This window comes from Mus pahari, chromosome 6 (genome assembly GCF_900095145.1).
Source record: "Mus pahari chromosome 6, PAHARI_EIJ_v1.1, whole genome shotgun sequence".
Taxonomy (NCBI): domain Eukaryota; kingdom Metazoa; phylum Chordata; class Mammalia; order Rodentia; family Muridae; genus Mus; species Mus pahari.
The window spans coordinates 27,686,940-27,701,181 of NC_034595.1; positions in this window are offsets into that span (position 1 = coordinate 27,686,940).

A 14,242-nucleotide genomic window follows, 5' to 3' on the forward strand; every position below is an offset into this window, starting at 1 on the left:
GCCTCTGCCTCCCAATTGCTGGGATTAAAGGCATGTGACACCACGCCTTGCTCTCCAAGTTCTTTCTATTTGGTGAATAAAGTTGCTGACAGTTAACAGCTGAGCAGAGGAGGCATAGGTGAGGAGAGAAGGTGAATAGTGGAGAAAGCTGCCATGGGTTAGGTGAGTCATAAAATAATTGCCATGTAGGTTGGCTAATTTGAGTAAAGAACAGCCCAGACAAAACATGGCAAATTATGTAAAGGGATTATTTAGGTAGAAATAGACATCATAGGATAAAGGATAGTTATCTGTCCAGCTCTTTTGTTAATTAAAGCTTGTTATAAATATAAAGGCTGTGTGTGTCTTTTATCCAGAAACTAAATAGTCAAAGATGTGGTACAAATCATGGATTGTGATTAAATATTTTTTACACACATCTGGGGGATAGTAAAGTATGACTTCAGATGTATATTTGAGATAACTTTTGTTATTTAAGTGAATATGTTCTTACAGTATCAGTATCAATTTGGACTCAAGGTGGAAATTCTAGACAATTGTACCTAGTAATGAACAAGAACCAAGGAACTCATAGCACAAGAGCACTTTAAAAAGGAGAGTCTGATTGCCTGTAAGATATTGCCATTGTTATGACTGTAAGCAAAATGATAGACATTGAACACATTGCTCTTTAGAAAGGGACTTTCTCTGATAAGATCCTACCACACCCTGATTGTGGAGCAGTGTCTAACGTTAGTCTTTGTTTTCTACTCCTATAAAAATTCCTGTAATATCACAACAAATCACAAATGTCATAGCATTCCTGTTGCTAATGTGCAAGCAAATAATCCTTAATTTCCCTCCATTTGTGTATCCTCAGTCTTTTGTTTCTTTTCTTCCTAACTTCTGTTTAGAATTACAGAAAGGAACAAAAAGGAAATGTTGATTTTCTTCTCCAGCTCTTGGAAATACTGGTTTACCATAAGGAAATCTAAGTCAAAATTCTCATTAAATGATTTTGATATGTACTCTATTGGAATCTTTAACTTGACTCTTCCCATGGCTGTAGTTGAAAGAGTACCCACTAAATGATTTATTTTTGTCTTATGAATTATGTTTAAAAATGGCATCATGTTCTATAGTTATTTTATAGATCCATGGGTCACAATAAAAAAATCTTAATGACACTGAAAGAATAAAGAGGTCACTTAACTACAGTTGTGAGGAAACTACTGTAACTTTTCAGTGATGTTCTATTCAGGAATATCAATAGAGTACTTATTTTAGTTCAGTGTTTCTGATCTTCATGAAGTAGGAATTTAAAAATGTGTTGGCACCAATCTGTCTCGAAAAAAAAAATCAACAAATTTAAATTTTAAATGAGGTTGAACTGATTTACACAGACCTGAATAAATCTCCATCCTAGGAAACCTGAAGAATCATGACATTTATCATTTTAACGATGGATTTTCATAGCTGTGATTACACCTTGGATCACTGTAGCCAAACTCTCAAGCAAAAGGGAAATGATCTCACCCATTGCCCAGATGTTTGGCAGTGAATAGCCTAAACATCTGCTTGATCAGTTGAATGACTGTATTTCTAGCCATATGTTTGCTATCAACAAATACCATGTGCAAGTTCATTCTTTAAGAACAGATTCTCCCAAGGTCCCACTATATCAAGTTTATATATATTATTTTTTATCAAAACAATTGTTCAGCTTCCAAGTGGAATCAGATTTGCTTTACTTACTTCCTAATTATTTATATAAAAGAAATTTCCCACAGAAACTTTCAATAGCAGTTTAATTGTCATTTCTCAAGACATTCCTATGATATTTGTCCATAGCAGTTGAGTCAGTACAAAATGAAATATTGAGTTTTATGTTGATATCTTTCCATAATTTAGTACATCTTTAATATTGTTCTTGCATTGACTTTTCTTTGGAGTATCACCTAGGTGCCATATTGCAACTCATTAACCTCTAGGTACCATATTACCACTTACTAACAACAGTAGACAGTCTAAATTTGAGACATGAAAATGTAGGCTTTATGTTAGATGTGTTGTCTTTTCAAATAATTCTTCCTAACACAGGTCATTTGATGTTTGAAATAAAACCTCTTTATGAAACTGAGTGAAACACTTGAGAACTGCAATAGTCCAGGATGAAATTGGTGGTATGCTGTGGTGGAATAAATGCTGAACTTAGTGTTAGAATTGGAATTCCAGACAAGATACAATTATTGTCTGTAAGTCAGCTTGGCATCAGGTTAATTCTTTTGGCTTCCATTTCCTTATATGAAAAATGATTAATGTAAGTGATTCAATGTTTCTTACAGTTCTAACAGTTTATGATTAACTGAAACTCACAGGTGACAGATAAAATATAAAAATACCCCTTGAAGACAAAATTCTGTATACGTAAGAATAATGAATTATTGGTTTTACTTAATTCCCAGTGTTCCTAGGATAATAATGCCATATTTAGTACTGGCATGTTACTGGCATGTCTCACAATCCTAAAGGGCAATCAATTGTAAAGAGTTCTAACAGGACTTTAAAGGAAATGCTCATAGAACAAAAGGGAGATATGGGATGTCCCAGAGGTAGATTACATAATTATTTGTTGACGTTAAATTATTTAAATGTCTCATGAAGTCCCATTTATTATGAAGTCCCCAACTAATAAATATAGTACCTGAGCTACACATATTCTGTTCAGGAAACTGTCTCCTGTACAGTGAGTTTAAGGCTATACCCCGATTTCTGTTCTATTTAGATTTAATGTAACCAGTTTTATTTTGAAGTTTTTGATCCACTTAGACCTAAGTCAAGTAGGTGATAACATCCAGTTATACCAGCACCAATGTTGAAAATGCTCTCAATTTTCCATTGTATACAATGGAATAGCTTTGACATCTTTTCAAAAATTAATGTTCTATAAGTATGTGGGTTTATTCCTTGACTTCAATGTGATTCCATTGGTGAATCTGTCCGTTTCTGTACCAATATCATGCAGTACTTACTACAATTATTCTGTAGTACAGCTTGAAGTCAGGGATGGTGATACCTCCAGATGTTCTTTTATTGAACAGGATTGTTTTAGCTATCATGGTTTGTTTTTGTTGTTATTTTCTATATGAAGATGACAATTATTCTGTTGAAGACTATATAGAACTGTGTTGGAATTTTGAGTACAATGGCACTGAATCTATAGATTGCTTTTAGTAAGATGACCATTCTCACTATGTTAATCCTATTGACCCATAAACATGGGACATCTTTCCTTCTTCTGATATCTTTTCCAAATTCTTTTTTTTTCTTTCTTCTTTTTCTTGGATATTTTCTTTATTTACATTTCAAATGTTATCCCCTTTCTTGGATTCCCTCCCTTCTGGAAATACCCTATCATATCCTCCCTCCCTCTGCTTCTATGAGAGTATTCCTCCATCCACACACCCACTCCCACCTCCCTGCCCCCGATTTCCCTACACTGGGGCATCTATCAAGCCTTCATAGGACCAAAGACCTCTCCTTCCATTGATGCACGACAAGGCCATCCTCTGCTACATATGCAGCTGGAGCCATGTGTAATCCTTTGTTGATGGCTTAGTCCCTGGGAGTTCTGGGGGTTTGGTTGGTTGATACTGTTGTTCTTCTTATGGTGTTGGAAACCCCTTTAACTCCTTCAGTTCCTTCTCTAACTCCTCTACTGGGGACCCTGCGCTCAGTCCAATGGTTGGCTGCTAACATGTAAGGCTCTGTCAGGGCCTCTCAGGAGACAGCCATATCAGGGTCCTTTCAGCAAGCACTACTTGGCATCAACAATAATGTCAGGGTTTGGTAGCTGTATATGGGATGAATACCCAGGTGGCACAGTGTCTGATTGGCCTTTCCTTTAGTCTCTGCTTTACAGTTTATCTCCACATTTACTCCTGTGAGTATTTTGTTCTCCTTCTAAGAAGGACCAAAGCACCCACACTTTGCTCTTCCTTCTTGTTGAGCTTCAGGTGGTCTGTAAATTGTATTTTGGTTATTTGGAGCTTTTGGGCTAGTATTCACTTATCAGTGAGTGCATACTGTGTGTGTGTGGTTTTTGTTTTATTTGGGGGGGTTGTATGTGTTTTTGTTGTTGTTGTTGTTTTCTATTCAGTTACCTCACTCAGGATGATATTTTCTAGTTCTATCCATTTGCCTAAGAATTTCATGAATTCACCATTTTTTAATAGCTGAGTAATACGCAATTGTGTAAATGTACCACAGTTTCTTTATTCATTCTTCTGTTGAAGGACATCTGGGCTCTTTCCAGCTCCTGGCTATTATAAATAAGGCTGCTATGANNATAGTGGAACATGTGTCCTTATTACATGTTGGAGCGTCTTCTGGGTATATACCCAGGAGTGGAATAGCTCAGTACTTGGGTAATACTATGTCCAATTTTCTGAAGAACCTTCAAATTCAATTCTTCATAGAGGTAGAAAGCAATTTGCAAATTCATCTAGAATAACAAAATAACCCAGGATAGCAAAAACTCTTAAAAATAAAAGAACTTCTGGGGAAATCACCATCCCTGACTTCAAGCTGTATTACTGAGCAATAGTAATAAAAACTGTTTGGTATTGGTAGAGAGACAGGCAGGAAGACCAATGGAATAGAATTGAGGACCTAGAAATGAACCCACATACCTATGGTCACTTGATTTTTGACAAAGGAGTTAAAATCATCCAGTGGGAAAAAGACAAAAATTTAAACAAATGGTGCTAGTTCAACTAGCAGTCAGCAAGTAGAAGAGTGCAAATTGACCCATTCTTATCTCCTTGTACAAAGCTCAAGTCCAAGTAGATCAAAGGAATTCCACATAAAACCAGTTACACTGAAACTTACAGAAAGGAAAGTGGGGAAGAGCCTTGAACATATGGGCACAGGGTAAAAATTTCTGAATAGAACACCAATGGCCTGTGCTATAAGATCAGTAATCAACAAATGGGACCTTGTGAAATTGCAAAGCTTCTGTAAGGCAAAGGAAATTGTCAATAAAACAAAAAACAATCAACAGATTGGGAAAAGATCTTTACCAATCCTGCATCCAATACAGTGCCAATATCCAATATATACAAAGAACTCAGGTAATTAGATGCCAGAGAACCAAATAACCCTATTAAAACTGTGGTACAGAGCTAAACAAAGAATTTTCAACTGAGGAATATTGAATGGCTGAGAAACACTTAAGGAAGTATTCAACATCCTTAATCATCAGTGAAATACAAGTCAAAACAACCCTGAGATTTCACCTCACACCAGTCAGAATAGCTAAAATCAAAAACTAAGGTAATAGCAGATGCTGGTGAGGATGTAGAGAAAGAACACTCCTCCATTGCTGGTGTGAATGCAAACTGATATAACCCATGTTCTTCAATTTCTTTATTCAGAGACTGGAGGACACCATCAATTTGACAAAATGACAGCACACAGATTGGGAAAAGATCTTCACCAACCCTATACTGGACAGAGGGCTAAAACCCAAAATAAAGCAGTAACTCAATAAGTTAGATACTCCTCCATTGCTGGTGGGAGTAAAAACTTGTACAACCATTCTGTAAACTTGGCATTTTCTCAGAAAATTGAGAATAGCTCTACCTCAAGACTCAGATATACTATTCCTGTACATGTGTGCAAAAGATGCTCCACATCCCACAAGGACACTTGCTCAACCATGATCATAACAGATTTATTCATAATAGCCAGAAGCTGAAAAATCCTAGATGTCCCTCAAACAAACAATGCACATAGAAAATTTGGTTCATTTTCACAATAGAATACTACTCATCTATTAAAAATAAGGACATTGTGAATTTTTCAAGCAAATGGATGGAACTAGAAAATGTTATCCTGAGTGTGGTAATGCAGACTCAAAAAGGCATACATGATATGTACTTACTTATAAATGGATATTAGCCACAATTTACAAGATAACTATGCTACAATCCACAGACCCAAAGAAGCCAAATTACAAAGGGGACCCAAGAAAAGATGCTTGAATCTCAGAACGAGAAATAAAATAGATATTGGAGGGTGAAGGTATCTCAGTAGCAAAGAGGATGAGGGGAATGGAGTGGTAGAATCAGGAGTGGGGAGAGCAGGGGAGAAAGAATAAACATTGCTCCTGGGAAGAGAGAGGGTATCTGAATGTGCCTGAGACATGATATGGGAGGAAGCTCTAGGTAGTCTATGGGAGTTATTCTAGCTGTGACTCTTAGCAATGTGGTGATATTAATCCTGAAGTAGTCAGGTAGGGATCTACCTGAGGAGGGATAAGTGTAGCAGTCCACCCCAAAATGTGTCCTCCCTAAAAAATATGCAGGAACAAATGGAGCAGAGATCGAGGGAATTGGTTAATGACTGACCTAAATTGAGACCCATCATATGGGCAATAACCAATCTATGACATTATTAATTATACCCTGTTATACTTGCAGATAGGATTTCTAGTATAACTGTCCTTAGGGCAGCTCCACCCAGTAACTAATGGAAACATATGCAGAAACCCATGCCCAACATTATGTGGAGCTTGAGGAGTCTTGTGCAAGAGATTTGGGAAGGGTTGATGGACACTAAGTGGATATGGACTCTAACTTGTATCGTTGGGAGCTCCCAGAGACTAAACCATCAATCAAAGAATGATCATGGCCTGGACCTAGACTTCCCACACATATGTAGCAGATGTTGTGGGTTCTGAACAACTGGAGCAGGGGCTATCCCAAAAGCTGTTGCCTATCTGTGGAATATGTTCTCCTAGCTGACTTGCCTTGTATGGCCTCAGTGGGAGAGAATGTGCCTAGCCCCTAGTGACTTGATGTGCTGGAGTGGAGTGATATCCAGTGCTTGGCTAACCCTTCTCAGAGAAGAATGAGAAGAGAGGTTGAGAGGAGGGAGGCTGTGCATGGGAGGGATTGTGAGGCGAGGGGGCCTGATATTGAGATGTAAGGTGAATAAATAAATAAGTAAATATAAAGAAGAAATTAAAATATTAATGACACAAAAACAATAATTGCCAAGTGATATTTTAGTATGTAAAAAACTGATGAAATAAGTCAGGCCATTTATTTTAAAGAAGTCTCACCTTCATCATGGGAGTCCAGAAACGTCTTACACTGGGAAGAGGTTTTGTCTTTGTTTCTATAGGAGAAGAAAGGCTCTGTATTCCATCAACATTAATAAAGATTAGATTTGACCATGGGTGACCTCCTGAAAATTTGGCATTAGACATGAAGGAAGAAACCAAGAAGAATAACAAAATCAGGTAAAGAATATGCAGATCCCTTTACATGGCAACAGCTCTCATATTGGATATGAATTTCCCCAACCAGGATGTCAGCTATGTATAGCCCATAAATCTTGATGGCTATCAATCCCTCGGGACTTATTATACCATCTTTTCAAATGGCATGGATGAAAATTTGTATTACAGTTTGGTTATATAATCCAAACTAACTTATAAGAAAGACAGTATGCCTTATCTGCTTAAAAAAGAGTGAAGACTCATCTTTAGCTAAATCATACACTTTGCACATTCCCTACATATGTTAATGCAGACATTTATACTATCATTGAAAGCTTATATATTTGCAGAGCAAAAGGAGCAGATAACAAAGAAGACAAGACAAAAAGCCCAAGTTATTCAACTTCCCTGACTGCTTCAATTGCTGTTTCCTTAAAATTCTGAATCCATAAAACTTCTATATGGCTAGCTAGATTGTCCAACATCACAGACTTTTCCAGTCATGAGTTCAGTTAAGCCTTGTACTTTAATACCACATAGACAATGGACAACAAATGTTATAGCTATCTTTCTTAAGAATGGCCAACATCCCAATTTTCTATAGGCCCCCAAAGAGATATTGTCCCCAGATAGCAGGACTCAATTTCCAGAGAGAGATGTCCCATTACCAAAACACTGAGAGAGTGGGGGACAGATTGATCATTTAATTGGTCATGGACACTTTCATTGTTTAAAGGGCATTGTGTACAAGTTGTTAATGGACTTGTTCAGGGAGAAAACAAAGTATTTGAAGTTAGATACATGTCTCTCTCTCTCTCTCTCTCTCTCTCTCTCTCTCTCTCTCTCTCTCTCTCTCTCTTCAGTCCACTAACCTTTCTCTTTTATCTAGTGTTATNACTAACCTTTCTCTTTTATCTAGTGTTATATGCTGAAGGGGAGACAGATGAAAAGAAAAAAAGAAAATGATGGGATAAGAGGGTTGATTATTAAAAGTAGGCAAAGACATGTCTCTCTCTCTCTCTCTCTCTCTCTCTCTCTCTCTCTCTCTCTCTCTCTCTCTCTCTCTTCAGTCCACTAACCTTTCTCTTTTATCTAGTGTTATATGCTGAAGGGGAGACAGATGAAAAGAAAAAAAGAAAATGATGGGATAAGAGGGTTGATTATTAAACCTACTTTTATACAAAAGAATATGAACAAGCCAAATATTTAACAATTGTTATAGACTTTGTATATTGGTATTGATTTAGGATTATATTTTGCTACAACATACTATGTATATATGTTTTACTCTCATTTAAGGTACTGTACCTACTACACAACTCATTTTAAAATGCAATGTGATGATCAACTCCTTAAAAGAAGCTATTGCATACTGTGTAGGATAACTAAGTAATGCAAATTAGTAGTCAGTCAATTAAACTTATAGTCATGATAGGCAAGCTAGCCACTGGGCAAGAAACTTCCCTTGCTTCAAATGCTGGCAGCAAACTGTCCAAACTGGACAAATGGGGCAAAGGAAAGTGACTGTTGAGTTTTTCATGAACAATGTAGGCAAGTTCTTCATAACTCCTGTTTCACATAGAAAAGTATGTCAGATACTCTGTGCCAATAGGCTCAATATGATGCTCCAAAGGTGCCGAGAAACATTGGGTGACCATTTAGGTAGCCAGCTGCCCCTGTTGTTTCTATAGTTTTGGAAGCTGCTTGCTCTGTAATTCCTAACTCAAGTGATATTTTTTCTTCTCAGGTCTCTGATGGAGATGAAGAATAGATAGTTTCAGTCTCACAATTAAGCTTGAGTTGTTTAGGATTTGATATCTAAAATGATATTTTTATGATGGCAATGCACATTATGATAGAAAATGATTTAGGTACAGAACTTTGGACTCAGTAAAACAGAAGAATAGTTGAGTACCTTTTCTAAGGTTGGCAAATGTATACTGACAGGACATTGTGAATGTTAATTCTTACCTGGTAGCTTTTATAATTGCTTTTATTGTATTTAGTTTATTAATGTTTATTGACTTTCATTGGACTAAATGGGGGTGGGACATTGTGTGGGGATAATCTCTTGTACCTCTTGTACAGTATGTAAAAGAATCATATATCAGTAAAAATCTGATGAACAATAAGTTGAGGCAGGACTAAAAGGTGGAGCATCCAACAGAAAGAGAACAGCAGGGAGGGAGGGAAAGGGGGGCCAGAGACAGAGAGACAGAGAGAGATAGAGAGAGACAGAGAGAGAAAGAAGGGCACTCAGGGTAATGGTCAGGCACAAAAGGATTAACCATCCTGACTTGGAGCAAGCTGACATATGAAAATGAGAAGAGGTAACCAGCCATGCTATATATATATATATATATATATATATATATATATATATATATGGAATCATTGAAATATAAGCTCATCAGAGAACAAACCTAGCTTAAGGCCTAGGCATTTACTAATGAATAATAAGCCTTTGAGTCATTATTCAGGAACTGGGGCATGGGTAGAAAAGCACACAATTATAGACTTTATTCGGGGGTATTGTTCATCTCTATCCTTTTTCTCTTTTACCTAGGGTTCATGGATTGAAAAGGAGACAGGAAAAACTCACAAAGTAAACAAAGACAGCTAGACCTCATCTTCTGAGACTGAACATGAATGAATATATTCCTAGGCCAATATATACTTGGAAAAATCTCATAGTACATTTATATCTTTATTTAAAGTAGTTTTCTAGAAAAACTGTGTTTGAGTAAACAAATAACCAATTTTTACTCTAGTTCCCCTTAGTTCATCATTACAACTTCTGAAAAAGAAAAAGTATGTTTCCAAGAGCAGTTATTAATATTAATAAGGTTAAAGAAAATAAATTTGTGTATACTGGTTTGTAATGTATGGAAAGTAAATTTTTTGAAATCTTAAATTTTAATTAATATCCCTGAAAACCTTTTTACATTAATGAAATGTTCAAGTAATCTTATAGAATATTGATAGTCATTATCAGATTTAGCTTATTCTCTAACTCACAGTCAAGGAAAAAAAGAGAGATAGACAGATTTAAAGGAAAGAAGGAAGGAAGGAAGGAAGGAAGGAAGGAAGGAAGGAAGGAAGGAAGGAAGGAANGAAGGAAGGAAGGAAGGAAGGAAAGGGGAAGGAAGAAAAGGAGAGAATGACCAATGGAGGGATAGAGGGAGAAAGATTATAGCTGCCTGGCTTGGTTTAAGAACAGACAGTTTTTACTGGGGACCTGGAGCCAAAATGACCTCTCAGTAGTTGCTCTGTCCTCTGGTTCCAGAGAAGTATCCAGATTTTTTTTTAACATATGTGGTATAAAAGTATATACGGTTTCAATTTTTTTCACTGTGCTTCAATTTTTGTTTTGTCTGTGCACAGACTTGCCTTGCTCAAAATCCCTGGTTTGTTGGGATCCATCTGAGTATAGGTAGGATTACAAAAAGAAAGAGGAAAACAAAAAGAGTGAAATGGAAGAGAGCTCTAAGAGCTCATTTGGTGTAATAAAATACATTCCACTGTGATTCTAATTTCATCAAGTAGTACAAGTCAACATTAGACATTAATGATAGTAGGTTTCCAATTAGACACAGTCCTATATGAGCCCTGCTTCTCAGTCACCTTCAATTGTCAGCAATAAAAAAAGAACAGTCAATATGATACGGATCATTCACTCTGAATCTCACAACTCATTTATGACAAACACAACTAACAGAGCGTGGGAAACTGCAGAATTGCTTTTCATTATCATAGCACACTGTCTTCTGTGCACAGCTGTAATGATCTTCAGTGATTTTCCATGCTAAACATTTTTAATGAATGTGGTGACAACCACAGTCCTCAGTAAAAACCTAAATATAATTTCCACTTTTTTCAATAAATGGGCTACCAGAAGAGGAAAAAGTGACTTAAAAAGAAAAAAAGAAAATAAAAATGTAAGTGTTATGGCCTATGGTGAGAGATACCGTTCCTTCCTAGAAATGTTTTTTGAAAGGAATGGAAGAAAAAGAATGACATCTATGGTAGTAAACCACAGAGAATCTTAGAAGTGGCACCTTGCCTAGAACAATGCAATAAACTATGTTTTGTAAAGACTAGAGTCAAAGCTTAAATAATTCCAGTATGGTGAACCAGGACAGCTGCTAGAATTTCTGGCAAGTGATGCTACTTAAAAAGATCAACAGTCCAGGTTCAAAGCCAATCATGATTTTTTACATGTCTAACATATGAAGCTGGAAATATCCTCTGATATTTGAAGATTTAGATATTAGCATGACTAAAACTCCAGTTACTAGGAAGGTTGTTATTTATTAAATATTCACATTTAGAATGGACAAAGTAGTGGAGTTTAACAAATGAAGCTTACGTGCTCATTAAAAGTCTGATGACAACTAAATATTTATTTGAGAGATGCTTCTTAGGAGCAAGTTGTGAGGTAGATGATGATGACTGTCCTCATATGTAAGTAGCAGTCAGAATTCTAGCTTGAAAAAAATCAGACAGGAGCTTTTGAAGATACCCATATGAAGGAACTCCAATAAACAATTTTCTTCCATTATTGAGTATACTTTCAATTCTCAGTGTAATTATTTTAGTTTCTACACTCAAGATATCAGCAACATGACATAAAGCTATAATAGTTGATTTCCCCAAGTAAACAAGATACAGAAAGCTATTAGAATTGAACCCAACCAAGGCATTCAAAGCTAGATATGCACCACAAATACTAGTAGGTATGGCAAAGATTCAAATTTATAAATTAAGCTAACAATCTTGGTGACATATGTAAAATACCAGAAGACTGTACAATAATCCCTTAGTTCATCAAAGGACCGTTTTTGTGGCAAGGAGTCTAGCACAGATTTGCTTCAAACCTGTACTTCTGCCATAGCATTCTGAGCTCTGGGATTTTAAGCATGTGTCTCCATGCCTCACTGTTCATAAGAGAACAACTAGGTGAGAAATAGCAAACCATATACACCTACTTCTCCCACGAGACCACTATGTTTAATAATCTCATTCAAGAGCCAGTTTTATACAGTTAAGTATAATGTCATTCCATTTGATTCAGTGCTAGTGATTTTCACTAAACAGTGGGTTACCACTTTAAGAGCTCATTACTCTTTCTATACACAAGCCCAAAATTCCAAGTCTTTATAATGAATCAAAAGCAAAATATTAACGTGTGGTTTTAATTTATGAAAATGGAATATGACAATGAGCTAGAAGGGCTTGTGTAACATAGCTTTCTCTTTTATTATCATGTGTTTGCATACAATAAGCTTTTGAATGCTCTCTATTATATATACACTGTGTTAATTTGGAAAATAATAAATATCATAGTATTTCCTTATATTCACTTTTTTTTTAAATATCTTTCGTCTTCATTTGGTACCATTAATGCTAATATTATAAGCCTTTCTTTCTTTTAAGATATTTATGGAACTTATATAGCTTTTGTACCTGTCAAATATTTATAGACTTCCTGTCTTTCTTTAGTCATTAGACAAGTCATACATATTTAGCACTTTCAATCTTCTAGACCCTTTTAATAAATCAATGCTCACATTACTGGTGTCATGTTGTCCTCTTTTGTATGACATATATCTTTCTGTTTGAAAATGCTCAAAACTATATCATTTATCCCACTGTAAGTGTCACTATTATTTCAAATGAATAAGTGAAATTCTTATTCATTTAATATTAATAGTAACTCTGGGCACATCTTGCCATATCTTATTAACCTACTTTCACCTATTTAATCATCCTTTCTCTTTCTTCTCGGGACCTTAAAGGGAGATAACATAATTAAAGAAAATATTGATATCTGTGTTTCATGTGCCTTTGACAATAACTACGATATTCTTCCAAAAAAGTAAGCCACTCTCCTTCTGTAATCTTCAGTGCCCTAATATTTAAGAGACCTGTACTACAAACTTTTAAAGAGCCACCAACTTCCAAAAAGCTGTATTCTGATAATAGCTTCAGGAATTATATATCCTTGTAGGAACTTCTTTCCAGCTTTTACTTACAATTTTTTTCTACTTAAATGAGAATTATGATGCATCTGCTGTTCACCTCACTTCTTTTGAAGTTTCACTGAAACTGTATATTTGCGTTCTTTTAAATTTGTAAAGTGCTACACAAACCTAAAGCATTATCACTATACTCACTATGACAGTTAAAAATGACATCTCTATTTATACAATCCCATACCCTATAACCAATTTTCATATGACTGGAGTCTTTACTAAGGGCTTGATTAATGGAATAGCATTATCAACTCTTAAAGTTATTTAGCTATCAAAGTGTTTGGGACATTTTAATTGATGGTAATAAACATGATTTTATCTTAGCATGTGGATCTTGATTTTATGAATATATTATTTCACTTAATATAAACACTATTTTATAATTATGGAAATAGGTTGTCTCCTAAATTAGAACTCAATGCATTCTTTACAGAATATGCCTGATTTTGTTGTTTTCAATATTTTTCTAATATTTGCTAAAAATGTCTGCTGAAATTCTGATTAATGTTTTCTTTACTCTGTCAAGATAACTAATAAATTTATTATTGGTTAAGGGGTTATGAAAATGAGAACTCTTGAGATGAAAATATTAATAACTACTAGATTGAATAACAGGACACTAATTAGTGATATCTTAAGATCAATGCTTTAAGCAGAAAAAAAAAAAACGTGCTAAAATGAAAAATAAAGGATTGCAAGAGGCATATGGCCCAGTAGCCAGGACATCTGCTGTGTCTGTTGTAAGATAATGTCTTCAAGCAAAAAAAAAAAAAAAAAAAAAAAGTGAAGATGAGATGGTGAGTTGGTAGATAAGGGTAGGTTTAGAAAGAGTATGGGGCAACAGTGGATGAAGAATATGACTGAAATATGTTGTATGAAATCCTAAAATAATTAATAAATAGCATTATAAAAGCTTAAATATGTTCATAGCAGCCTTATTTAT